This window comes from Haemaphysalis longicornis, unplaced genomic scaffold (assembly GCF_048455015.1).
Source record: "Haemaphysalis longicornis isolate Haplotype H1 unplaced genomic scaffold, Haemaphysalis longicornis Haplotype H1 scaffold_7, whole genome shotgun sequence".
NCBI classification, from domain to species: domain Eukaryota; kingdom Metazoa; phylum Arthropoda; class Arachnida; order Ixodida; family Ixodidae; genus Haemaphysalis; species Haemaphysalis longicornis.
The window spans coordinates 68,961,829-68,989,100 of NW_027526422.1; the positions used below are offsets into that span (position 1 = coordinate 68,961,829).

At 48.8% G+C, this 27,272-nt stretch overlaps 1 protein-coding gene and 1 long non-coding RNA gene across 4 annotated transcripts in view; one reads left to right on the forward strand and one right to left on the reverse strand.

Moving 5' to 3' along the window:
- The window catches only part of LOC144145856 (uncharacterized), a 176,348-nt gene that overhangs the window by 93,428 nt on the left and 55,648 nt on the right, over positions 1-27,272 (forward strand). The window contains exon 1 of one of the 3 annotated variants that reach the window (XM_077677663.1): positions 24,794-25,217. The exons of the other annotated variants lie outside the window; for them this stretch is intronic. The gene's annotated coding sequence lies outside the window, so the exon portion shown is untranslated. Of the gene's footprint in view, positions 1-24,793; positions 25,218-27,272 lie in introns of those variants that run through there. 3 annotated transcript variants of the gene reach the window in all.
- Positions 6,192-6,908, reverse strand: LOC144145857 (uncharacterized). The gene is made up of 3 exons (XR_013317609.1): positions 6,676-6,908; positions 6,498-6,576; positions 6,192-6,392 (listed from the first exon to the last, which is right to left on the reverse strand). It is a non-coding gene; the product is annotated as an uncharacterized LOC144145857 (long non-coding RNA).

The following is a 27,272-nucleotide window of genomic DNA, read 5'->3' on the forward strand; positions in this document are numbered from 1 at the left end:
TAACAAGCAGCATGGTCTGCTGCAGAATATTAGACATAACCGTTCTGGCTGACTTTCAGTAAAAAAGAACACGCCTCAGTTTTATTTTTTTAGCTTTAAGACAGCGTGTTTTATTTTATAAATATATAATTACACACTCTTCTTTGCGTTTTGGCGCATTGTATTTAAATTTACAAAAATAAAACGTTTCAATCGAAGGCAATGGTGGAACTAAGGCGAACGCACGGTATAATGGCGACCCGCATGGAGGCCCATGGCGGCACAGACAACCTTGATGTGAGCCGCACAGACGCTAGCGCCAGTGTATATGGTAAGGAACTAGCCCAGAAAGCCGGAGCCTGTGCCCTACGCCGGGAGCGTATAGGCGTTTCCTAGTCAGCATAGCCAAGTGACGCGTGGTGCCATCTAGGGGAATGTTTGAAGCTATGTCCACGTGCATGTGTCCGTCAATTTAATCGCACAGAACCGCTTGGTCTCGTAGTGTAGTAGTTCTGCTCCTGCGAAGCAAACATCCTAATCCGGGTTCAAATCCTGTTCCCGCTTTTTTTTAAATTTTGAATGGTTTGTCATATTTGAATATTAACATTCGTTATTACGCATATACTCTATTTATGCCATCTTTATGCATTATAAATGTGATTTCTGGTATTTTCGTTGCCTTTTGGTCAGTTTCAGCTACCGCTTCTTGCACTTTTTTTCCGGGCTTTCCCCTTTTAGGTCGGTTTCGGCTATTCCTGCTGAATATTTTTCTACGCCGTGGTTTTCAACCATTGCAGGTCCGTTATGGCTGTTATTTATTTCAGTTCTGGTGGTTTTTTATGCGTTAGGTACGTTTATGCGGTGATATAGCTCAGGGGCGGTATTCTCGTAACTGTCCCTTTTGAAAACGTCCCTTTTGCGTCCCTTTCATTGTGACGTACTTCCGGTTAAGAAGTGGACGTTGGCAGCACGGAAGAAGGTTGGCAGTAGGTTTGCCGCGCTTGCGGTACGTCACTTCCGGTTGTTTGCTGTTAGCCAATCAGGGCTCACCAAAAGGGACACTTTTGAAAGGGACGCAAAAGGGACAAAACTCGAGAATACCGCCCCAGGTGACAGCTGGCTGTACTGACCAGGAAACGCATATATCCCGGGAGACCGCGCGAATATTTTCTGCTCCTTCTCACAGGTGGCAGCACTTCTCTTGCTTGAATGATTCCGTTGGCGGTGCCGCTTCGCGAAGCATGACGGGCTGTTTGCGGTCACGAAAAAAAAAAAAAAAAAAAGGAAGGGACAAAGAAAGAGTACTTCCAGCTTTGAATAATTATTTGTAAACAAATGAAGCATCGCTTGCCGTGAACGAGAGTAAAAACAGCTGCGAAAGGTGTGATCTTTCAGTTCAAAGAAAAAAAAGTTCAATTCCGCCTTTAGTGCGCTTACAACATAGCCGCCACGAGCGCATGCAACGATATGTGCTTCCCTCGTTTACTGGTAATTTTGTTCGCGCCGTTATAAGTGGCTGTGATACTTTAAAAAGCAGAAGGGTATACCGATGAATACCGGGTAATATCCTGTTAACAGGTAAGACTGGACGACGCCGGACTCGCCGAGGCGCACACTCACATACGCCCGGTATTTTTTTCTGTTTGCTAAAGCCACTCCGCGAAGGTCGTGTGGGGCCCCTTGCGCAGGGGAAGTTATTTTCTTGGTATCTTTTTTTTTTTAACGCCAACGGACCAAGCTCAAGCTGAAACAGCTCCCCCGGCTCGAGGCGCCCGGCATGACCTTCGCGCAGTGGCTTTAGCGCAAAAAAATATCAAGCGCACGTGAGGAGCTCCCACCTTCGTCGTCGTCGTCTTCGGTGCGGCGGACCGTGCTGCGCCGGTAGCTACAGGACTACCCCGCCGTAGAGTCGGAGGCCGTAGAACCGGAGGCCGTTGCGTTGCCCACGTGACGTTTCTGGTCGGTGCTGCTTGGGAATTCCGGGTCGGGGTCGTTGAAACAAGAAAGCCCTGGGTGGGTGGAAGGGAGACGACGTAAGCGGGCTTCGCTCGGTCGGCGGCAACGACGTTTTGGCGGCCGTTAATGTCGAGGATGGCAGTCTTGGGTTGCCGCTCTCCATACGAGGAACGTACACGGACTTGCTCTTTCTGCTCCCCCTCTACTGGAATCCACTGTCAGAGAAGCAAGGTTGACCCCCAGATCTGCTGTTTCTCCAGCCTTGCACAACTTGTGCAAGCTGCGCCAATTTTCTTTTTGAAAGCATGCTTGTAAAAACTACAAACATTAGGCAGTGGCGTTAAATAACGGCAGTCTCCTGTTCTTACATTTTCTGTTCTTTCGAAGGCACTAGAAACCACGCATTGAAATGAAGTACCGCTGTTTTCTTGCATGATGCAAAGAGCTGTTGAAATGCACTGGCCCAATACAGTGCAAGCCACTGTTTACGCGATTTTTAAAGGCGATCGTTCAAGTGTGAGTGCAGTTAAACATCTATCAAGCGCTCTTGTGTGATTAATTCACAAAATAGCTTAATGAAGCAACCTGCACGGTAAGCGGTTATATAATTTATACCACGTCCTTGCGCTTCCACACTGCATTCTTTCATTTGACATTTGAAAGAAACGTTTTTTTTTTTACCGCCAAAACTTGTGTTGTGGGGACAACCCAGTCTAAAATCACAACAGGAATATCGCAAAAACCTAACAAGAATTCCTGTCGTAAGACAAAAAAACTTTTTTTTTGTCACAACCGAAGTCCTGTTGTTACGACAAAGCCATCTGTTGTTGCGACACACATTACTGTCGTAACGACAAAGTCAATTTTCTCAACGACAAACATTCCTGTAGTCACAACAGGACTGCCATTTACGCTACTCTTCACAATGGGCAATAACATTCAAACCATCTGCAACTACTGATGGAACATAAGGATCACGACAAGACAGGAGTTCCGCACGACTGAACATCAAAATCAGGACGGGAATACGACACACGACACATCAAAATCACGACACGACCAGAATACGGCAAAACGACAGTACGACAGGCGAAAATGCGACAAACTACAGAAATTTGTCGTCATTTTCGACGGGGAAATCTCTTGGATTTGAATGCCAGGTGTGGGACGCGTTTGCACTTAATACTGCTTCGCCCGCCATCGCTTCCACGATGCACTGACACAACGAATACAGCAATATGGACAGAGTTGTAAACATGCGACGCCTGCACTCTAATGCGCTATCGGCGTTTTATCTGTTCAGGTACACCCCCCTTTTGTTCTTCATTATATGCGCCAAACAAAGGCCCAGATAACAGACCAGCTACAGAGATAGCGAGAGGATCACGCTGGTTGTCTCTACTTCTGCACAACGTTTCGCGTTTTCGCAATCGAAGATCCACGGACATCTAGCTTGCGCTAGCTACGGCTGCTGCTGCTTGCTCGCTAAACCATCTGCTACGGTATACGAACCTGGAAATTTATGCGGCTCTTTTAAAGACGGTAGTCTTTCTTGGGTTACTTGAACGGGAAAATTTTGGTCTGTCTGCCTGTCGTGAAAGGATAAATTTATCACAAAATCCTGGTATCAGTGATACAGCGTACAAACCAGAAACAAACAAGTGCAGCGCCTGTTGCTACTATACTAACACAGCCCGAAGGCTGCCCGGTCACTAGATCCAGCCGGCCGGCCAAAGCAACACAGATTCTGTGCAATAGTCTTATATGCTCACAGCGAAATCTAACCGTCTAAGCCGGCCTAATGCTCATTTTTGTCAACATTGTTGAACAAGAACGAGACATTACGCAAATGTAAGGCAGAAAATCAATACATGAGTGATATTTGCAGTGTTCCTTTAGTGAAGAATTTACGGATACCTGTTCTTTGCGATTGCAGATAAAATATACTACTTCAACTGCAAAACCATCGCCTGCTGTTGCCCGCGCTACCTGGAGGAATTCAAAAACAACAAATGGCAACAGCAACGAAAGGTTCCACCAGATCGGTTCCACTTCCGCTTGGAACGCTCGTGGAGTAGGGCAAAGTGCTTCTATAAACGTTGTAGTCGGGTGCCTCGATTCACGCGTGTCTCCGCCGCACGGCAGCGCTGACATCGAGGCACCCGACTTGGAGCAGTGGAACGCGGTAAATTTAAATTTACTTGAGAAAACCTGTAGCCTGTTATCGTGGAAGGAACGAGACTGGAAACAGCATGAGAGGTGAGCGGGAAAGAGAAGGGATGCATTTACTTGCCAGAGGTGCCATTCGACTATCGTCTTGCGTCGACATTTGCGACTAAAGGAGCAGATACGCGGCCGATTTTTTTAGTGCGGTTTCTTTTCACTACGTGGCTGCAAGGGGTGACGAGATTCCTGTTTCGGGATTTGCTGGAATTTTCGTATCATTAGCGTCCCACACGCCAGACCACACAGGCCGAACGGTGGTCACCGAACGAGTTCAAAAATTTTGAGCAAACGCTCGTACCGCTGCGCCCTCCGCTACTCCTAGAGCTTCACCGTAAAGCATATGGGCACGCGTACGTTTATATACTTTAATGACAGAGCGTTCATTGCTTTGTCATTGCTCAGAGCGTTCATTGCGCAGAAAACGTGACCGAGTCTCGAAGCATAACAACGCAGAAAACTTGGCCGAGACTCCTAGCATAACCACGCATAAACGTAGTCTAACCAGGAATTGGCTAGATGGGGCCGCCAGTTTCGCTGTTTGCCCAATCTTGGCGCCACTAGTGCGAAGCTGCCCCAATTTTTAACCCGAAAGTGTTTTATTCCCGGATACACGATTTCTCTGACGTCATATCCATTACAAAGAAAGCGGCCTGTAAAGGGTGCACCCCTGTACATGCCGTCTTCTTGCGGGGAAGCAACCTTTAATACCAAAGAATACGTTATACCAGAGTCCTTCAATGCTTTTCTGGTCACGAAACTCCGGCTCCCGTTTCATACAGGGACAAAAGTTGCCGCTAGGGTCGCCGCTGTCAGCGCGGGGGCATTTCATGCCCGCGCCACCCGCGCGCAAGATTCTGCCGAACCTGGTACCCGTTCGAGGCAGTTGTTGATAGCTCATAAAATATTCTGCTATCATTCATATTTAGCTTGACGTACAATGTGGTTGCTGCACACGCGTGTGAAAAGGTTTTTTTCGCTTACCTTTGCATGATATCAACGCTTTGATGGAGCCAGTCGTGCCGCAGCAGTTATGAATGTACCTGTTGTTGCGACAGTTCTTTCATCTCGTGCAGGGCAGCGTAAAATTGTGCTTTGTTTAAGCGAAGGTTATCTCGTTGGTTTTGCGACTCTGGCGAAGCCTCAGATTTAGAAATTCGCAAATATTATACGCGCAGTGAGCACCCGCGGCGACGCTGATCGGGCGAGTTATATGCAATACGACCGTCTACGCCGCCGGTGTCCGCCGGTGTTCGCCGCGGCTGCGGTACCGAAACTAAAGCTCAAGCAGAATCATTCAGTTTATGATAGCGCATAGAATATTCTGATATTACTCATATTTGGCCTGACGTACAATGTGGCTGCTGCACTCGCGTGTGAAAGTTTTCTTCGCTTACCTTTGCACGATATCAACGCTTCGATAGAGCCAGTCGTGCCGCAGCAGTTATGAATTTACGTGTTGTTGCAGCAGTTCTTTCATCTCGTGCAAGGCAGCGTAAAATTGTGCTTTGTTTAAGCGAAGGTTATCTAGTTGGGCTTGCGACTCTGGCGAAGCCTCAGATTTAGAAATTCGCAAATATGATACGCGCAGCGAGCCCCCGCGGCGACGCCGATCGCGCTATGCAATCCGACCGTCTACGCCGCCGATGATCGCCGCGGCTGCGGTACCGAAACTAAAGCTATAAATTTCGTGTGTTTAGTTTGTTACAGTTGACCTCATTCCTGTGCGCTCATTACATAGAGCTTCAGCAAAGCTTCAAAGTGCGAGCGATGAAGCTTTCGTCGCATTGATACATGCCCAGCTGAAAAAAACCATTGGCCGACCAATTGGAATTCCAATGGGTCGGCCAATTGGTCAGCCAATTGGTCGGCCAATGATGTATTAGGCACCCATTGGCCGGCCAATTGGGCGACCTATTGGCCGGCCAATTGGATGACCTATTGGCCGGCCATTTGGGTGACCTATTGGCCGGCCATTTGGACCGCCAATAGGTCTTCCCATTGGCCGCCAACTTGTTGCACTTTTAGTTGGTTCTATCCCATTGCTGCAGCCACTCCATCTGAGCTGCCGCTGCAGTGCGTTGGTTACCTGTATCACAAATACAACTCTTGGAATGGATGAATATCTTTATTTCTCTGTTTGTATACACAGCATGCAGACTAGTTCGTCTTTTAAGCAATTTTCCACAGGCCATTGTCCATGCCGTGCTCCGCTCGCCGCAGGCTGGCTGGACCTTCACAAAGTGAGTGGCAAAAGCGAACAATGGGTTTAATGCGCGAACCGCAGTTTCGCGCATTCAAACAACAAGGCACTGAAATGTTGAGTGGCGTGAGCTCACCTCTTCAACAACGTCCCATGCATGGCGAACTCCGTTGCGTGGCGATGTCGTGAACCCGTCAATCGTAACATGAACAGCCCTGAAATACATTTAGGCAGACAAATTAATTCTTAATAATACCGCTCACGCTATGAGGAGTGAAATTGGCAAGGAAAATTAAACCAGCTATGTTACTCACATAAACAGAGGCACTCTTCCTTCGGTGCGAGGCTTAGCGGCGTTCAGCGTAAAGATGCATCTTGAAACACACTGCTTTGGGTGTGCGACATCATCGTCGCCACTTCTCCCACTCTTGCAGACCACTTTACATTTCCAATGCAATGCACAGTCAGAGAAGACTGCGTGTGCAACCGACCAACACGCCTACACTACGTATACACCACCAGCACCACGTTGAATACCACTTATCCACTGTACGTCTATGGATTGGATTCGATTGGATTGGATCATGGTTTTATTTCAAAACAATTTGGCTACTCGTGTCGGAAAGTTTTGTTTAGTGTTTGCTTGTTGTTTTTTTGAGAACTTTATCTTGAATCGCTGATTGTAATATCAAAATTAATTGCCTCATAAATATACATTTGTAAAGGTTGAAGTTTTGAACATTTCTGAAGGTTTCAAATTAAGGGTGAGAGAGAGAATTAAATTTCAGCAAATGGTTGTCGTAATTGAATACTATCCAAATACTATCCAAAATGGCTCCCCAATCGGTACATCATGTTGGAGCAGTCAGTAGTATTAACTTTATGGTTGGAGCCAATGGGTCTAATTGGGCCAACTGGCCATCCTAATCGAGCCAATGGGACCAATTCGGATCGCTCCAATAGGTCCAATTGGCCCCATTGGGTTTCCATTTGGCCCCATTGGGATTCCATATGGACCCATTGGGTGGCCAATTGGACCAATTGGTCGGCCAATGGTTTTTTTCGGCTGGGTGCCCATCTCTAGGATTCTAACCAAGTTTAAGTTCGAGTTCGCAGCTACCGTGTGTTCGTTTTCATGGCACTTCAACAGGGTAATAAAACTTGCTGTTGGGCTAGTTGGTTCATTCAACAGAGTAACGTTACATAGGCACAGAACGAGGAAAAGTGCGTCTCGCGCAATATTGTGCAGCCACTCAAGGTCATTCGGGAAGCTCCAATTTCCGAATGAGTTGCGTTCCCAGAAATGTCCCACCCTCCGAGCCAAATCCAACTACCACTTCGATGTTGCATGCTTTATTTTAACAGGCCGTTTTGCTATGATCGACTATACTCGCGAGGCATATCTATGAAGATACTTGACCGGGGATGCTTGACCTACTGAAATGAAGCAGTGTTTCAAAGTCTCTAAAAAAAAGCACACCTGTTTATGAGCATGATGCTGCTGCTCCACCACTGATTTATTCAACTGACTACTTCGCATTGGTCAAAATACACTACATGTTGTCAAGCTAACGACTCAATAATGCCACGAAGGGAATATTTCAATACATATCGTCATGTCCTCAATGATGATGGAGCGTTCCTAAAACAATACGGTTTATAGCAGAAAACATTTTCACACAATAAACTATAAAAGCATAAACAACAGACAGCGCAGCGATGTCACGTACTCAAGGGCAACTTAAAGTTCTGAAAGGAAGGAGCGAACTTGTGTTCCGCAATAAGCTAGAAAGCATAAGCGTCGAAGAAACAGTCAGCAAAGTGACTTGCGCAGCCGAGTGTTAGCGAATTGAATGCCTCAAAGTTTGCTATGCATTCTTTTGTGTGGAAATGCTTTTCTTTCGAGAAACATTTGTACAGACCGAGAACATTGCTAATGAGTTAGGAAGTCTGGATTAGTGACGACAAAGTTACATCTTTTACTTATTAAACAAAACTGCCGAGCGTTGCTTACGACAGAAAAAGTAAATTAGCGCTCAGCTCGTAACACAAGATCAGACAGCAGGGTGCATTCATGCACAAGTAACAAAACAAACAAATCCAAGGCACGCATCACGGCAAATGTTCGCGAACATGGCACTATTGCACAACAAACCTAATGTAAACGAAGTAAGGAGACGTCGCAAAGAGACGACGTCTCCTTTCACCAAAAAAGTGTCGTTCCAAACAGCGTCCGCAGTGTCAAAATGTTTTTCGCAGACACGGACATGCTGCGACTGAAAAGAAAAGCCGCCGGCTTCCTTCGCGCTTATCGGCGTCACTTGGAAAGCAAAACGAGACCTTTTCGCTCGTACCTCTGTAGCCGGAGCGGCATCCCGGTACGCAACAAGTCTTGGGCATTTCCGCCCAGTGTCCTCGCACAATATCACCAAAGGCGTCACATCAACTGGTAACTTAAAACTCAGAAAACAACGCGCCGATGCTACAGGATTCCGTGGGAGTGCAGCCTCGCCGACGCGGCGCGCACATTTCGTCTGTCCCCCACTGTGCACTCAGCGCCGCCCCGCGGCGGCTTCGGCGACATAGCAAACTGCTCCCATAGCGTTACGGCGGAGTTTCGTGACCAGAAAAGCATTGAAGGACTCTGGTTATACTTAGGGTTGTTTGTTTTCAGGTTTTATATTTTAACACGACGGTGTTTTAATCCGCGATACCCCAAGATTTCACTGACGTCGTATCCGTCACGGAAATGACCCGCCAGCAGAACGTCGCTCGCCAAGCACACCCAGAAGACGGCCGCCGACCCGCAAATCATGCTCAGCTCCGGGTTTCGCTGCAAATTTCACTTTCGTTTTTTACTGATTCCTATGACCGAGGAATCAACCACAGTGTTTGCAAGATCTGGAAGATTGCGGGTGCCACTGGCTGGGCTCTTTTTCAGTGTACATTGGGTTATACCTCATAACAGGCCCTTCAAAAGTCGGACGATACGGCGAAAGTCTAGCGGGTATTGCGTGTTTTTAAGCGCGAAGTTCCGTGAGGGAAAAATGTGTATGCGGTTTATGCGCGAAGGGCTCAGGACACAGTTGCAGAAACAATGAGGGCCAGAGTTTTATCCCTCTCTTGTAATCAGCAGGCCGAGCTTTGGAAAATGATGGAAGCGAACGCATACGAAGCTACATCGGAGCAGTGCCACTATCAGAACGTACAAGCTAACGGTGGAGGCGGTTTGTCAATCTATCCGTTCTTTTTATTAGCCTGCAACGGTAAAATTGAAAATACACCTGCGATATGCGCCGGGTGCAATGCTATAGCAGTAAGTGAAAAGAAAGAATGACTTTGTTTTACAACCCTCGTTGTCCAGGTTGATGACCTAAAAAACGAGCAAACGCACTTCACTAAAGCAGTTGCTTTAGGTTATGCTGGCTTGAAACGCAGACTTTCCTCCACGTGCAAACGGTGCTCGCCGTAAATTATATCATCCCAACTCACCACCGGAAGAATCCAAGCTGCTACAGACTGCCGACAAGCGGCAGGTTTACTTGTCTGGGTCGGCTTCTGTAACTTCCACTTCGGCGCCTAGATGGCGCAACCCTCTCTGCAATTCGTCTCGCTAAAATTTCCTTTTCCCCGGGGAATCGCCGCCTCGCCTACCGTTGTAAATGTGACTTCGTCGTCCAAAATTAGTATCCTTGCCCCGGAGGCCTCTTCAAAAAAACCGCGCTACACTCTGACGTGATTGCCTGGGTAAGTCGGTAACAACGAACCTGCCGGATGCATTATAAACGCCGTAAGCTGACATGGGCTTGTAAACGCGCCTTAGCTTAACGGCTGGAGTTGGCGTTCTTTCGGTCGCATTTACCACGTTTGGTGCAATGCACTATTGTTTCTTTTATAACTGCCGTTTTGCAATTGATGTTTTCTGCGTTCTTCGCGGCAGGCGAAAGTTAACAAACGCCCTAACCATTTTAATGCACCATGCCGGTGTAAGCGCAGCGCCTCAATGCTGCACCTGGCTGCCGTAGCGTCATCGCGAGACACCAAATGCGCGCTTTCCGAGTGCATGTCACAATTCCCGTCGTTGTCGCATACGCAGGGAAGTTCGTCTTCATTTGCGGCGAGATTGTAAATGCGGCAATTTCTCGCGTGGTAGACTTACGAAACACTCTCTGATAATCAAAGCAGGGAAGAGAGAGAGAGAGAGAGGGAGAGAGAGAGATTTGATAGACGGCACTTTCAGAAAGGCAGGTATGAGAGCAAAATAAGCTCGGTCGTATATACGCTTAGCTTGCGTCGATTCCGACAAGCGCACATGTTCAGTCCGCCGCATGTGCGCGCAGTCAGAAATGTACAGGTATAACGTTGTTTTCTAGAGCACTGGTTTGCGAAGATAGGCGTACCAGCTGCGTTTGAGCACAGACGGCTTGCATCGGAAGTAGCGGTAATTAAGCGTCCCTTCTGCTGCTCTCTGTTTGGACGTGGATGGACGAACTGGATAGGGAAAGTTGGCAGAGAGAGAGAGGGAAAAGTAAGCAGTGAGGCGCTTGCTGTGGAGCCCGTCAGCCAGCTTTCGTAGGCACCCGTGCAACACCGAATATATAGCAACAACTCCAAAAAGGGGTTTAGAAAGCTAACGCGTCGAAATGTGCTGGGTAATTGCCAAGTTCCGCCCAAAATGTCTGCGTGGGTGTAACTGGTTTATTATCTTCAGTCGTGTATTTTATTCGCTGGCGAGGTTCAGACTCACTTGTTCGGGCTTACGTACAGCGCCCTATGCGGATTACCCGTGCTGGCTTTTCGTGCGACTGCACCAAAATTAGATCCTTTTTGGTCGATTACTGATATGAAATAGCAATTGATGAAACTTGTAGGGTAATCTGAAGCGTAGCTGGCTCTGTATATTCGTACGGCGTACGTACTGGTACGTCATTGTACTGTGACGTTTAACGTAAAATTAAGTAAGGGATGATTCTACACTCGCTGCCGCTGGTATCTTCACCTTGCACTTCCAACGTTTTGGCCAACCTGAGAGTGCGAGCTTTCGTTTTCGCAGGTGTAGGTTCCGGGGTTGTGCGAAACGTCGCGAAGTTTATAGCCCTAATTTATCACTGTTTATCATCTGAGTGATAACAGCGAATTATTTTGCTGCGGAGACAGCGTGTGAAAACAGAAATATCGAAAAGTGGTATACCTTAGTACGTCACTAAACTTGGAACGTAGCGTAACAGCATGATGCGCATGTTTTTAATTCGCTTGCAGGGTGAGGTGCTGCTGGCATAGGGCCCTTGCCTACCTTAGTTCTTAAAGGTACACTGAAGGCAGCAGGCACGCTGGTTTCAAACAAAAGTCTAACCTTTCCGTACCCATTTTAGCGTTTATGGGCCGAAAAATTCCTTAAAGGGGTTATGGAGACAAAATACAAGTTTGTTTTAATCGGAAGATTTCGTGTTTTGTGGTGCTCTCAGCGCTTGTCCAAGGGATACTTCATTCAAGGGATACTTTATTCACTGACAAATTAATCAACTTAAATTAAACTTTTGATTGTCCCACCAAATCGCGTTTTCGTGACGTCTGCAATGATGTAATATGTGCTGGGGAGCCTTCTTTCCGTTAGTCAACCTAGATGGCGCCATCATACCGTGGCGGGCCGTTTTATGCCTTTGTTTTTGACCGTATTTGCACCTGGCTTGTTTTTGTTAAGGTAGAAAATGATCGTTTCGTGTAACGTGGTGTTCGCTTGACAAATGTGGTCACGTAAGACACCGTCGCTTACGCCAACCGGCCAGTGCCGGACAACCCCAAAGCGCCGCAGTGCTGTGCAACTGAAACAGCATAGTGCGCGCAGTACCAACAGCTGTACGCGTCGGTACTTCTATGTTTACGTGTACTTCGTAACTGCCACTGTTCACCCCACCATTCTTGCTGCTATAAAAAGGATGTGCCCTAAATGTTAGCTCAAATAGCTCGTTCGGTAAGCTTATAGCCTTCCTAATTTGCGTTTGCTTTTGCTGGCCTCAGCCAATCGCTGAGCTGTCACATGTGACATCATAGGTTCTGTTGTGGAAAATGAGCTAGTGGGTCGCATTGTCATTACCTTTATTCCTAATTGTGTAGCTTATTTGAGCGAAGTTTACGTTAAAAGTGGTGTCAGTACGATTCTAAGGAGGCAATATTTCGAATGAACCAAAGTTGTGTTTTGTCTGCATGGCCCCGTTAATTGCTGAGAAGTCACTAATCAAGCGCTGATAAAACGTGACGCAAACAGCGACTTCAGCCGCTGTTTGCGTCACGATAAACTGAAAGCAAGCGAAGCAGCGGGGAGGCATAATGGTATAGAAGCAACCGAATACAGCGCTGCCACGTACGGTGAAGTTTCGTCAGTTTCGGTCAAATCAGTCGTTCTTTCTCGAACTTCCACATCATTTGGAGCTCCGGACCACTAAGCCAAATATTCCTTGTGAGACTTGTGGTCAGTATTGACGCTTTGTTGAAGAAAAACATATTGTTCGTTTGAGGCCCCGCGAATGTTGGCGTTGAACCAACCGCTCGTGCGTAGCTCGCACGCTCCCTCGTAAAGCGCTACCGCCACCACAAGTATGGACGAGTAGCGCCATCCAGTGGTAGTCAGGGAAGACATTGCGCACGCCAGACGTTTTTAAGGACTTCCGGTGCAAGTTTCGCGATTTAGCCAGTTGCGGTGGCACCTTTCGTCACATTTTCGCTATTTCTACCTTATTTTTTTAAAAAAGGCTACGCGTACGGGTGGTATATTCGTGTTCTCGGTGAGCTAATCTATTGATCTGGAGCAAATTGTGTTTTGGCTTCCGTTTTTTCTATGTGAGATAAGGTTTTGTGCTAGCGCACACCTTGACGCAGGTTTGTTTGTTGCTACGATTCTTTGGCTAAGTTTCCCTTCAAACTTTTTGAAGTATCATTTACTGTTTTGTTGATATGGCTGCGTACAGCAGGGAGTTTTGCTCGTACGCCCAGTCCCAATGCGCCCAGGTCGACAGGGCCCGGGCCCACTGAGCTGGCCACTCAAGGTTCAACCGTCCATACTTAAGCTGTCTGGAATGACACGTTTCTTTCTCGCCCTACACAACTACTTCTTTATGACACTTTCATCGCTATAAGCCGTCGCTTAAAAAAAAACCTTTCTCTATGCTGTCTGAAGACATGAGGACTGAGCTTCTTTAAAAATAAGTTCTCAGAGAAATCTGTTTTGTGTTGGACGTTCATTCCCTATCAGTAAAGCTGACACCGATCTTGTTGCGAGGGCATATATCACTGCCTGATGCAGTTGAAATGTAAGCAGCAGGGCGCCCATGGGGCTACTTCGTATACTTCCCGTTGTCTCTTGGGTACTACACCAGCTTCAAGAACAGTATGCGCGGGAGCTGAAACCCTTCGGTGTTTTGTTAGCTGAGCGTGCCAATCGTCATGCACAAAAGCAGTGACGGCTACAAAAAACTTGTTTGCTCTTTAAAATTGATTTCGCATCCGCTTACATTGCTCGCAGTCATCGGAAGAGCTTAGCCTGTAGTTGCCAGTGCCGACCTGTTCAGCATTGAGTAAGGAATCTATATAGTGGAAGAGCAAAAGAAAGCAGTACAGTTAGATTGCATGCACTGATAAAATCATCGTAATGCTAGTCTCGTTCATTGTTGCGTTGGTAGAAGACGCCGGGAGCACAGCTTCTGTAGCATATGTAGCACCGTGATGGTTCTTTATAGTTTGTTCTGGCGTGAGACGAGGGAAAGTAATCTGGCAGCACTATTTTTGCAGCGAAGCTGTTGGCCTCTAGTTCATGGGCTTTTTTCTTGCTGTCCGTGTGCGAGAAAAAGAAGTTTAGTGTTACGGGCTTGCACCGGAGCACATTCGTAGTGATGCATTGGCCAACACTGTGACGTATAGGCACAACGTTACACTTCGAGGTCTAACAACGTTGACACGTACCTGCAGCCTCACGTTAAGCCTGAAAGAGCCGATATCACACACCCAAAGAGGTATATTCGCCAACGCTTACCATGGGGATCTTTGTTTCGTGCGAGTCCCAGTACTCAAACGGCGTTATACACACTGTTACGAATCGGCCAGCGCCGCCGTACTGTCCCGCATCACTCCTCGGCTGCGTGGCGAATCCCCTGCGTGCTCCTTCGAAAATAGGCGCAACCATGTCGGTGGCAAGTTGCGACAAGCCGCGTCAGACGTTTCGCTCTCAGCTCATCAAAACTTCGGCGGCTGGAGGCGTGGCTCGTCTCCACGCTCTTCAAGGACACAGAGGCCACGTCGATCGCAACGGAGTCCTCCTCTCTCCCCTCTCTCGGACTCAATGTGCCCGAGGCTATGAACGGCTTACGAACTCTGGAAATAGTGTTGTGCGTGTTCCCACTTGTTGCGTTTGACCGTTATCGCTTTTGGGTATAAATAGAGCTGCCCAAGCGTTGTAACTCAATTCCTGTTAGAGCAGCGAATCGATGTTGTCGCTCTGCTCGAGTCCTGTTTTGTAACCTCGCCCGTCGGGGCATTGTTCTTTGGCTTCGGCTCACCTCTCGTTATGAAGTAAACAGTTACGTTAGCCTACGGCTTCTGGACTTCTTCACGGCTGCAACAGCGGCTGGCCGCTCGCATCATACACGCTACCACTCGTATGTCGGAGGCCACGGAGATCGGATCGGGTGCCCCCGCCCGGTCGCAACAACACATAGAAGCACATACCCGGCGAGGTGTCTTGGTCAAAACTTACCACCGGGGTTTTCTTCATTTCGTGCGAGTACCAAAACTTGCCTTTGCAACTCACAGAGAGCACTAACCAGCGGAGGTGTATTGGTCGACGCTTTCCCGAGAATATTCTGTGTCGTGCTGGTCCTACAACCCACACAATATGAGCAACATAGCTCTGAGTGCTTATAGAATCGTTGATGCTGGAACCAGATACCCATGCCACTGACTGCAGATGTTTTTGGTGCAAACCCGAGCTACGGTAAGCTAACCGTCACTATCTATATCACCTTAGGAAAATCCCAAACACACGTCGACACCTTCAGGCATAAGGACTCTGCATGGCTGAGACAGAGCGAGACACAAAAGTGGTTACGGTTGTAAGACGAGAAGAAGGACTTGTTCCAAGCTTTTGCATGGGGTACTTAGGACTCGCGTGCTGCACAATTACTTCAGTCAATCGTATTGTGTTTCAATTTGACCTTGGCAACAAAGCGATTGCCTGTACCATTGCCACTCTGCTCTTATCTTGAGTAGGAAGGATTCTTTACCCGATGCCGTTGATTTCCCATTCAGATGCACAGTTTGAGCGCTTCGAGGTATTATACAGGGAAGCAATGGGGGTTCCTCAAGCAGCAGCAAACGATAAGGGCCTGCAGGAAAGTCAGTTTTCTACACCCCGCCTGCTGGCCTCACAGAGCTTATCTACGCCGATAATGCGTCACGGTTACAATGATGCGGGAAGAACAACACTCAGGCGGGTGCGCACAAGAACAGCATTTCATCCGCACACTGCACTCATTACCCTTAGAATGTTGTGCCCTCAGTGGCTGGAGAAAAAAAAACAGACTTCAGTGCCACCATAGTTGCGTGAGAATCTTCTCTGTAAGCTCCACGCCCCCCATCTCAGAATCAAGCGCAACACCCTCGTGGAAGCAGACAGGTCCTTGGTACCTGATCATCTCGAAAAAAAAAAGTACCTAGACCACTCGCAAATTTTTACTCATGGCTCACTTGATCAGCATCGTGGGGCTAGGGCAGCAGCGCACGTCATTCCATCTGCTCTGCTTTCCTAGGCGGCTGTACTAGACCACCTGGTTTAATCCACCGTGAGAGAATGTTACGAACGCGCGTGCTTGGCGAAAGCTTCAGACCGCGACAAGTTCTGGTTTAAAGCAGCAGTGCTGTTCTTGCAGCGTGGGAACCATACCGGAAAGACTTGCAGTGCTCATTACAGCTTGTAAAGGATCTCACCAGCAAGGGCTTTGTTCTTCGATTCCAGTGGCTACCATCAGAGAGTTTCATACTAATATATACTAGAGGGAAATCTGGCGCCACTCTCAAGGGGATCTGCGCTTCAGCGAGCGTTCTGTCATGTATCGGGCAGGCACGCTGCACTTGTTATTGGCATGGCTCATGAACAGGCTGAAAAGTTGCCTCTGGCTGCAAAAAAGCAACAATATTAGTGTAGAAGATTAATCGAATTTGTATTGTTATCATGAAATTGAAGCTCCAGAAAGATTTAGTTCTCAGGGATTATTTATAAGCGTTATGCAAGATGAACAAGAATATATTACCCTCCTTTGCTGATTTTGCTTTGAGGCAAAAACTAAGCCTTGTGACTAACCAGGCCAAGTAGGCGAGGAACGTTGCTAGCTGCAATGGCGGCGCCTACGACGGCCCGCGACTGCAGCGCCGGATTTCCCTCTAGTCTATTTTAGTATGGAACCCTATGGCTACCATGTTATGCTGGTATCAAGGGCAACGAGGCCTCTGATCAGATGGCACGACATGCACTGTCATTAACACCTACTGTGAAAGCTTCCGGTGACTTCCGGACCGTCTCAAGAAAGGCAGTTAGCGACCATTCTAACTGTCCACGTGCCCACTAACACCAACTTTGTGTCACGAAGGGTCTAACAACAGCGGATGCCACTCTTTTATATCGCATCCGAATATGGTCAGCAAAGACCAGAGCTCGGCGATTCAAGCTGGGCCCAGTGCGACCACCTTGTGCATGCCATGGGGGGGGGGGGGGGAGGAGGAGGAGGAGGAGGAGGAGGAGGAGGAGGAGGAGAAGATGTGGAACACTATGTAATGTGCTACCCACAGCATTCTGTAGAGTAAACAGCATTGTTCTCGGCGATCCGCAAGTTAACAGCTCCACGCACTACTCTAGACCACGTCCTCTTTCCAGTGGTGTATTGGACACTTCGCGGGGAGATATCGCGCTTCGTTATCAGCTTCATTCGAGACACACAAAACTCGTGGACTGATAGTGAAGGAGGCATATATTTTGCTCATCGGGTACCACTCGGGTGACGCAAATGCCGGCATATCATCCAAAGCTAGCACTACGATAACAAAGTACACAACCACGACCACCACCGCCGCCTGTACCATTACCGGAAAACAATGAAGTACTGCATATCCCATCACCAGGGGCAAGGAGCAGCTTCGCTGGACATCTACTGTGGCGGTAGCAGTGGAAGTTGCTTATTAGTGCAGAACATGCCAAAATCATTGAAAATGTTATCGCCACCGTTCTTCCCCGCACCACGATTTGGAACACCACGCATAATGAATGGTAAAGCGGGCTTTGTTGTGGTTGGCTCAGGGTTTCTATGAAACCGTCAGGCAGGTATATGTACTAGTAGTGTTATTGAACCAAACGGGTGAGGGAACTAAGGGATGATCTTCTGCGAAGGCCTTAAAAGGATTACACTCTGTGGTTGGCTTCCCAAGTATGCCTTGGCCTGCCGCAGCATGAACGGCCGAGGTCACGAGACCCCGCTGGTTCAGCAGGTCCGCACAGGTCAGCAGGCCTCCCACTGATCAAATGACGGTGCCAGTGTCCCCAATATCTTCTTGATACCCTTGTACTCTAACATATGGCAGGGTGTTCGACGTTGCAGAAGAATTTGCATTCGTAGGCAACATTGCATTCGAACGTGCTTGTCTCGTGAAAAAAGCGCGTTAATCGGCCGGAGAAACTAACACCAGGGCCCACCCATTGCGTACTTTAATTCCTTTAGGAAACAAGGCAATGGCTGAGAATTGGACTTATCTGACGAGCTAGCAAGAACTAGTTACCATGATTTACCTATAAATTATTCAGCTAAGCTTATTACGCTAGGTTAAGCACATAAAACGGCTAGTTCCTGGTAGCGTCTATCTAACCTTCAAGCACAGCCAAGGTCACGCCAGTGCCTTATGGGTTTGTGTAGTGAAAGCGTTTAGTCGCTCGTTTAATCCAATGGGAGGGATGCGGAGACTGGGATAGGTGAAACGAGCAAACGGGGCGTTACACTAGAAAAACAATACGAGGCGCTGGCTCTATCCAAGTTCACCGCGTGTTCGCGCTTACTGCGCCGACTGCATCGAGTCGCGTGTGTTTCGCCTTGCGATGCGTTCACTGCGCGCGCTCGGCGCGAATGCAGTCCTCGGTCGACAAACTTGGTTTAACCGCGCTCAACCATGGCTAATGTATACCTAAATTCGGTTTAACTTCGGTGTGCAGGAAGGTCTGCTTGTCGTCCACCTTCACACAGTGGACTGGCTCATGATTTTGAGTGCAGAGCTCTTTAGGGGCTCGCCTTGTCGTCGTAGCTCGCTCGCTGGGCCCAAGTAGACCCACACGGCGTTCTGTGGTCGCGGCGTAACCCAGAGGCTTCGAAAGCCAAGTGGTTTCTATAGTCATAAGCGTTCGAAACTCTGGGAACCGCTGGCGCTTGTCATACATCTCCCCGTCGTTTAGCGCAAGGAAAACTGTAGGCTACATTTGAGGCAAAATATACATAATTAACCGGCAGCGCCCGCTTTCATTTAGTTAGGAACGCTCGTTGGGTTGGTTTTTACGATAGTAAGCCAACAAAAGTGGCAGTGCAACGCCGGCACATGCGCGAGGAAAAGCAAGCACAAAAAAAAAATATATAACTCCTGCTGGCGCAGTTTCAGGCAGGGGGCGCGCGACCACTGCGAAGGCGGGAAATTTCAATTGCATTGGTTGGCAGCAGTGAGCAGATAACGGCGATTCAGCCTGTTATTGTGAATCACTGCTCGACACTTCCGACAGCTTTCACATTTAATGGAACGACTAATTTTTCTGTTGCGAGACACCGCTCGAGGTTATGGAGGGGCTTTACAAGTTCATAATGCGAGCGTCAAAATTAACTGGCGAGCGCAGAAGCTGCTGTCACACTTAATCGAAGTGCAGCGAGCGACAGCGGCGCAAGCCCACAAGCTGACGTCAGGGGGCGCTACTATTTTGCGCGAAAGCATTTGTATCCTCATTTCCCTGACAGTTTGTTAGCTGCCTTGCTCAAGCGCCGTTTCGCACTGCGATGCGCTGTCAGCGCCCTGTGTGTGCAACGGAACACAATTCTTGGTCTCTCCTAGTATGCCGGTTAATGTCACGTTAGCCTTAATTAATGGCTTTTCGTTCGTTGTGCAACTAGTCGAGTTTTCAGATTAGAAGTTCTCGTAATATGCAGTGTTATTGTGACCTAACTCAAAAGAATGTGAGGTTGCTTGTAAGCTTAGTTGCAATTAAGAAACAGCGCGTTATACGCAATGCGCCAGACGGATGTCCGCCATTTGTGACGTTTACTGTTTTGCCGCGTATCGCGCTGCAGAAACTTTCCTGTTTTCTCTCCGCGAGCTCGTTCTATTTTTTGACATTGTTAACGAATGGTGAACGCTATCTAGAAAATGGGGCTGTTTGAGGGACGTATTTCAGTGACGCAGCATGAAGCCGCCGATGTTTGTCCGGAACTGGCAGCTGTACAAGACAGGCATACCATCGTTCTACTGCAGCAGTTTCTGCTGGCCCATTTGAAGGATTTACGACCGGCTCATGCGACATTGAATTGTGTGTTCTAAAAAAATCCAATTATAAGAACCCTGCTTTGACAATCTTCCTGCAGCGATATGGCGTAAATAGCTTCAGAACAGCCGACCGCAGCTGCGCATTTTATTCCCAATATGGCAGAGTTGAAATTAGTTAAGCGCATCGTATCTTCGATTGGGCAAATCTCAAGTTTTTTAGGTTCCCACTTTTAGGTGCAGGCGCTTCTTTATCCGCCTGATATTTTGCGCTACAACAGCTTGTCGTTGGTTGCATTGAGGAACTACCTGTGTATTCTGATTTCACAAGAAAGGTGGCCTTGGTAGCGCTTAAGAACTAAGGCGTCTTCTTATGCTTCGTTTGGAGCGTTGTCTCAGGCGCGAGCTGTGAATGACAAAAAGGCCGCGCTAGAAACATGTTTTCGCATTTTAGTGAATGCATTGCCCAGTTGAGGCCCACGTATCTGGCGCCCAACGTGGGGCCCGAGGGAGCCAAGCCGTATACAGCAGCGGCGGCCCTCGCCACGTGTGTGCAGTCACTACGACAAGACGAAGTAGCTCCCCAGGACAGGATTTAATTCCGGGTGTTGCACGGTGCAGCAACCCGATGATGATGGTGGGGTTTAACGCGCCGACGCAACGCAGGCGATGAGGCGCGCCGTAGTGGAGGGCTCCGGATTAATTTTGACCACCTGGGGATCTTTAACGTGCGCCGAAATCTCGTACACACGGGCGTTTTTGCTTTTCGCCTCCATCAGAAAAGCGGCCGCCGCGGCCGGGAATCGAACCCGCGACCTCGTGCTCAGCAGCGCAACGCCTTAGCCACTGAGCCACCGCGGCGGGTACAGCAACCCGCCCTGGTATGACACTCTTAGCCATGGGGCAGAGGGGGGAGTACCTGCCGAGCGTACGCTTCAAGCCACAAGGCCGGTAATCGGCAGCTGTTGGCCCAGTGGCGTGCGCCACCGAAGCGCTGCGGGTGATGGGCCCCGGATAGGACCGGACCCGACCACCAGACTGACCGAGCAAGGAGGGTTGCAAGCTGGGCTAGTTGGAAAGACATTCTTGGATAAAACCAGCGCGAACTCAGACAAAGACGAAGGAAGTGAAACACAACGACAGCCGCTGGTCTAACAACCAAATTTTAATATCAGGAAGGGTGAATATAAATACTCAACACAAACAATAAAGTAATAAAAAGACAGTGCGCATGGCCGAAACAAATTTACAAAGGTCACGGTGATACCGCAACTAGATATACACATGCTACAGTCAAGACACACGCAGATATGCAATCTCTTTAGGATGGAGACATACGCTTGTTTGGCTTACACGCTTACCACCTCGTTCTGCTATGTGGAATGCCTCCATGATTTCGCGGGTTGTTTGATCACGGTGCCTAAATAAAATGTTAGTGGCAGGAAAACTAGGTTTGCATTGGCTGCACTTAGCACAATGCGAAGAAAGATTTCCCAAGAAAGAAGACCCAAATGTGGTACTGCCAACACCCCACACCCCTCATAGCTAAAGTGCAACTCCATGGCTTATGACACTAATTTGTTTTTGTTTTGTACCGCGCAGGCCGCGTTACGGCTGACGTATAGCCGGTATTCAATGGCGTGGAATACATGCAGACAACCATGCGAGTGCGCCGCCATATCTGTGGCCAAGCGTCTGTTGCTAGGCGACGTTGTGCGCACGGCCCGCAGCTGAAGCACCCCTCTTTTCCTCCATGCAACCGTGCGAGTGCGCCGTCACTCGTTACGTCAGGCTCCGCGGGATGGCGGTACTTGTCCAGGCTAAGCACGGCTGTGAAACACATGACGTCGCTTCACGTTACAAATTCTACCGAACGCAAAGTATTACCTCGAGTTCAATGTGAGTGCGATTAATAACATCTCTGTTGACGCCACCGTTTAGAATCGGATTGGAACGGAGCAGATGACGCACGCCGGTGTTTTTTTTTTCTTCGGCGTGCGGCCGCAGTGGCCCAAGCCGCGCCGCGTCCGTGGCGCATCGGCCATGTCTGTGGCCGTTTCCAGCGTTGCCAATAGAAGAAATTGACTGCTAAAATTTTCAACAAATACCGCCTATACCGCGGCCCCGAAAGCGTAACTGTTTAAGCCTCGACTGCATAACAGAGAGAGAGAGAGAGAGAGAGAGAGAGAGAGAGAGAGAGAGAGAGAGAGAGAGAGAGAGAGAGAGAGAGAGAGAGAGAGAGAGAGAGAGAGAGCCTTTATTGCAGTAGGAAGACGCCAGGTCAAGTGGGGGACGTGGGAATAGATGGTGGGGTGTTTGTGGCTGGGGTGGAATTTGGAGTAGCATGATGAATGGGCGTGAGGGGCGAATTCGGATGATCTCGGCCGAGTCTGCCCACTATTTTGCGGCTGCCATACCGCTTCCATTTGACGCGTTAGTTATGATTGCTTATCGCATTTCTTTGGCTCAAGCGAAAGGTCAGTCGCTGCTTGGACGAGCAGTTTATTCAACTCCTGCCAAGGCCGCTGAGCTCGTTTGGTTTTTCGCATTCCCTGTTGCGTCGTACGACCTGGAATGTCCTTGCCGTTTCTCCCGCCCCAAGGTTGGGCCTGCGTGTACATTTAACAGTCTGGGTACTCTAGTGCAAACAAGAGATCCAGAAGAAGGGCTCGTTTCTACGTTTTCATCTCGCAAGCTTCATCGCATAATAAAAGACAAAGACAACGAAGCAAAAATGGGAAAACAACACGCAAGGGCGGAACGCTCAAGTGTTTTTACAGCTAAGCTGTTTACTTGTAGCCGCTGTGTGCTGCTCCCTAAATGCGTTCCCAGAGGCTTTACCCGAGCCGGGAAATGTTCGGGAAGAGAACGCGTCCGCGAGCAGAAACCTGTGTACGGAATGAGCAGCCGAGTGCTGGAGAGAGTGTGGCGTCGGCGCTCGACGCTGCACTAGAGCAGCGGAGAGGGAGCGGCGCAGCAGCAGCAGCAAAAACGCGAAAGGGGGAAAGAGAGCGCGGCGTCGAACGCGACACGGTCGCTCCCGGCGCCGGCGATCTCATTGACATTGGCGGCCGGCAAGGCGCAGCAGTTCCGTGAACTCCTTTGGACTGCGGCCTGGTCAGTCGTGTTTTGTTTTGTGAATGGGTGCAACCCAGCGAAACCCAAATATATTTTGGGTAATCCGGCATCGTGAGTGGTCCGACCCATCGACTTTTTGTTCATATATTTAATATAACGTTAATGTCATGTGGGACTCACTGTTAAACATTTGGTTTGTTTCGTGCCAATACGCCTATACGTATTTCCGCATCCAGCTCAACTGCGTTTTTTGGTCGCAACCTTGTTGAAAAAGAGTTCGTGTTTCTATGCTGTGGGAAGCAACCGGCTTGAACAAAAGAAGGCTGATGTGTCGCGGAGAAGCAAAATTGTGGACAGAAAGAGCAAAAAGTGTCCAAATTTTGTCTCCTTGACCTAGATGTCTTTCGCTAACCCATTGTTGCCGTAGCTACTGCAGTCTGCTTGCCAACACAAACCACTTCCTAACAGATGCTTATTTCGAGGACAACTTTGTTACCATTGCAAACTTTGTTACCATTGCAACAAAACCGTCGTACCCTTTGTTGCCACACTTCTGGAGCTTTGAGCTCAGCTGTAATTTCCTTGTTTAGCAAGCGCAGTGCTATCAATTTCCGTTGTCCTCTATTCTTTCCGGAGAAGCTGTAACAGCAATTTCAATGCAATGGGGTAATTTTTTTTTCACGTGCTGCCTCATAATTCAACTTCTTGTTCGGGAAAACTGCACGCAATATCGAGCTCTGGAGGCTGAACTACTCAAGCGTTTACTGGCGGCCACAGCCAACGAAGTTCGGTCTAGGTTGCAGGTGGGCGTAGACAACGGGTAAGTTAAGATAACCTAAGGGTAATTGTTTTAGAAGAAATAAGATTGCTTCATACCCCGCACTGGCGCAGCACGTGCAAGCAGCAGTGCGCAAACAGCCGTCGTATGCTTCCGAAACGCACCGTTCAATCATCGTTCCACGCTTGCTTGTTGTGCAACAAACGAAGCGGATAATGGTCCGCTCTTTTGCTGTGACAGGTGTCAATAGTTCAATAATACACATGAAACACAATAGTTGAATAAACAATAGCTGAAGATCAAAGCGCTTTTGACGTCCCCAAAGCGTTGGGTATCAGCCCATGTCACTGCACTTCTGAAGCAGAGATCTTAACTACGTGTCCTCGCGTATGAAATGTCATAGCTGCGGGATTTGGTTTCATATTAATCGGAGCTTGACTATTTGGGCGCAACTGCTAATAGGAGCTTTAGAAATACATGCCGTGGCTGCCGAGACCACGGAGCAAGCAGCAAGCAGCAAGGCATTGGGGGAAGCTTCGCTTTCTGGGGCTGCTAGATAACGTCACTAGCAATTGGTCCACGTCAAACTGGCGGCATCTGGCGGCGCAAAAAGAAACGCGCTGACACCGCGACGGGTATCACAGCAGGCTGCCAAAACGTGAGGTGAAGATGGAGGGATCTTGGCCGCTATTATGTCGCTCATCAAGTGCCACCTATCATCTATTCTATCTCCTTCGAACTCCTTCGTACCATGGCAACCATAATGTGATGCGCGGTTCCAGTGCATATGGGCCCAGTGGCGCCGTTTCCTTCTAGAGTCAATATACTAAATCTGTGCGTTTACTTAGCAACATCTTCACAACAGCGAAGGCGCTGAATGGGCCGTCGAAGGCCTCGCGACAAGCAGCGGGTTGCGTGTGCGGCCATGTCGCCTTGTGTGAGTGAGCATGAACCTGCGACGCTTGTGTCCGCCGCACATCATCGTCGCACCTGCACATGAGTGCGGCGCGGTATGTTGGCACAGCTGCGGCGGCATGCATGCTTCCTATGACCTGATCGACGGAGCAGCTGCGAATATGGCTCCTATCATGCGGTGATGTTCGCCGGGGCACTTGCTTCAGCGGCGAAAACAACTGCGCTGGCCTCCGTGGGCAAAAGGGGCTGCGCGAGAACAACTGGAGCGCCCGCGTACGTGCATGCGCCGTGTCGAGCCCCCGTCGCCATTGCCGCCAATTCCTGATCGCCCCGAACCGCGCGCTCCCAGGACTAACCCTGTTCGCGAGGGAAGGGAAGCAGCTTGTGGTCTGCATGCCGTCCGGGTTCTGCGCTGTGGTTTCGTGCCAGTTTCGCTACCAAGCCTGTGCGAGCGTGCCCAGGAAAGAGCCGAGAGGCAATGCGCGTTTCATGGTGCCTGGACCACGTGTGTCTGGAACCGACGCTGAGTCATCTTTTGTGGTATGTGCAAGCTTTGGTGTTTTGATCTGTGGTGTCAGAATTGCCTGCTTTGTGTATTTCCTGCGCTGCTTGAGCCGCTCATGTGTGTTTGTCGGGGGACGAAACAGCATCAGCTCACACGAGGCAGTGTCCCAGAAGCCATATTGCCGCAACGCGTATTCGATATTCAATTTTAAAATTTAACGCGCCGTGACTGCACATGGAAGGCACGTCGGATGACGGCTTCGGATTTTTTTAGGCCGCTTAGAACACTTATTCGCGATGAAGCCAGATTTTGTCGCCGTCGTAAATGCAGCTTCCGTGCCAACTAACGATTTTCGGGACAACGTTTGAACATTTCGTATCGAACTACGATGGCGACGCTTTGCGCATGCTAACTGTCCTCGTAACGTTTGTTTTTGGCTGTAAAACGGCGATAACATTTACTTGCCGATGTGTAGGAACAGATCAAGCATTGTTGCCGGTGGCAGAATCGTCAATGAAAGTTTTACATTAGTGCACAAGGTGGGACAAGTTGCGCATGAAATCATGCAGGGGTAAAGCAGAGAGATGGGAACAACGAAGCGCACACTCTTCTATACACGCTGCTCTTTCTAAAGCTCCCCGATCTAGAAGCTTCGCGCATGCGCAACCTTCTCCGAGTGTTTGAGAATACGGCGTGGCTCGTAGATCGGATGCCGCGTAAACGAGTGCACTGTCAGTATAAATATTTAGCTGCGCCTTTCGCCACCACTGCATAAACAAAAGGGGATAAGCTATTGTATGTCCTCACCGTGTATCAGGTAAAAAAATACTTCTTTCGTCTTGCCGGTGTCATCTGTATTTTGAGGGGAGAGAAAATAAACAGAACTGAACTCCAATGACGGTGAGGGAGACGCTGTTATCAATCTTCCGGATGTGTGACAGACTTACGTTGGTGAGCTGAATTCATTTCACCCACTCTCCTCGGTTTGTAGGTCAACGTGCTTTTTCTGCAAAGCCCTCTCCTGCATGCGATCTCTCCCACCGTCCCTCCACCCTCTCCACCATCCTCTGTTTGGAGGTCAAATTTTATGCCTTACCGTGGAAAAACGCTTGGACAGATACCGACAGTCCATCCTGGTTACAGTAACCGACAGACCAAAACTGAGTGAAGTAGCTATAAAATGGCAGTGGCATTTAAAGAACTAACCATAGTCTTGCGCTTACAGGTACCCAGCGACATATTTCTCAACTTTTCTGAAAACCTGCAATGCTTTCAGAACAAGCGCATCCAGTACATAGTATAGGATGTCACAAAGCACCTCAGTCAAATAGCACTGCCTTCGAAGCTGAATTGCCCAAAAGATTTGTCTGTCTTTTTCGGTATGGACCTTGTTAGTGCGCTGAAGTGACGCCACTCGTGCTATATTGTGGCCCTTGCCGACGTCCTTTCAGTTGCGCTAATAAACGCATTCGATGGCCACCTCAACGAAAACCGCAGCAAAAGCAAAGCAGAAATTGAAAGGTGCACCTGCTGTGACGAGCAAATCACGCTGCGTCGCTCTGTGCTGACGACAACTATAGCTTTTCCAGTTCTTACAGGCACGAAGGGATGAGTGAGAGCCTTTATCGAAAACATTGCAGGGTCCCTTTAACTTGACACTGAACTTTTGTGTTCCCGTGCGCCAGCATGGCAGCATGCAGGCGCGGCTCTTATCTATAGTATGAAGCCAAGTTCCCAAGCCAGCACTGCAAGCAGGTTGGACCATGTAAGACGTGAAAGCTTGGCCCGTAAGTCGCTTCTTGTTTGGCTGCGCAAATAAACAAATTTGCGGCGTTGCTCCACTGAGCAGGCCTTTGATCTACTGGGAGGCCATACTCTCAAACGTGTAGGAGATTAGCGAATGCGCACAGCTTTCTAACCTGGCAGCTAGACAACGCCACATGTATCGGCACATTTCTGCGCATTCCCTCCGTAAAAGTACTATATCGCATTGGTTCGCGCCTATAAACCGAGTTGATTGATTGTAGGGTTTAACGCGCCGACGCAACGCAGGCGATGAGGCGCGCCGTAGTGGAGGGCTCCGGATTAAT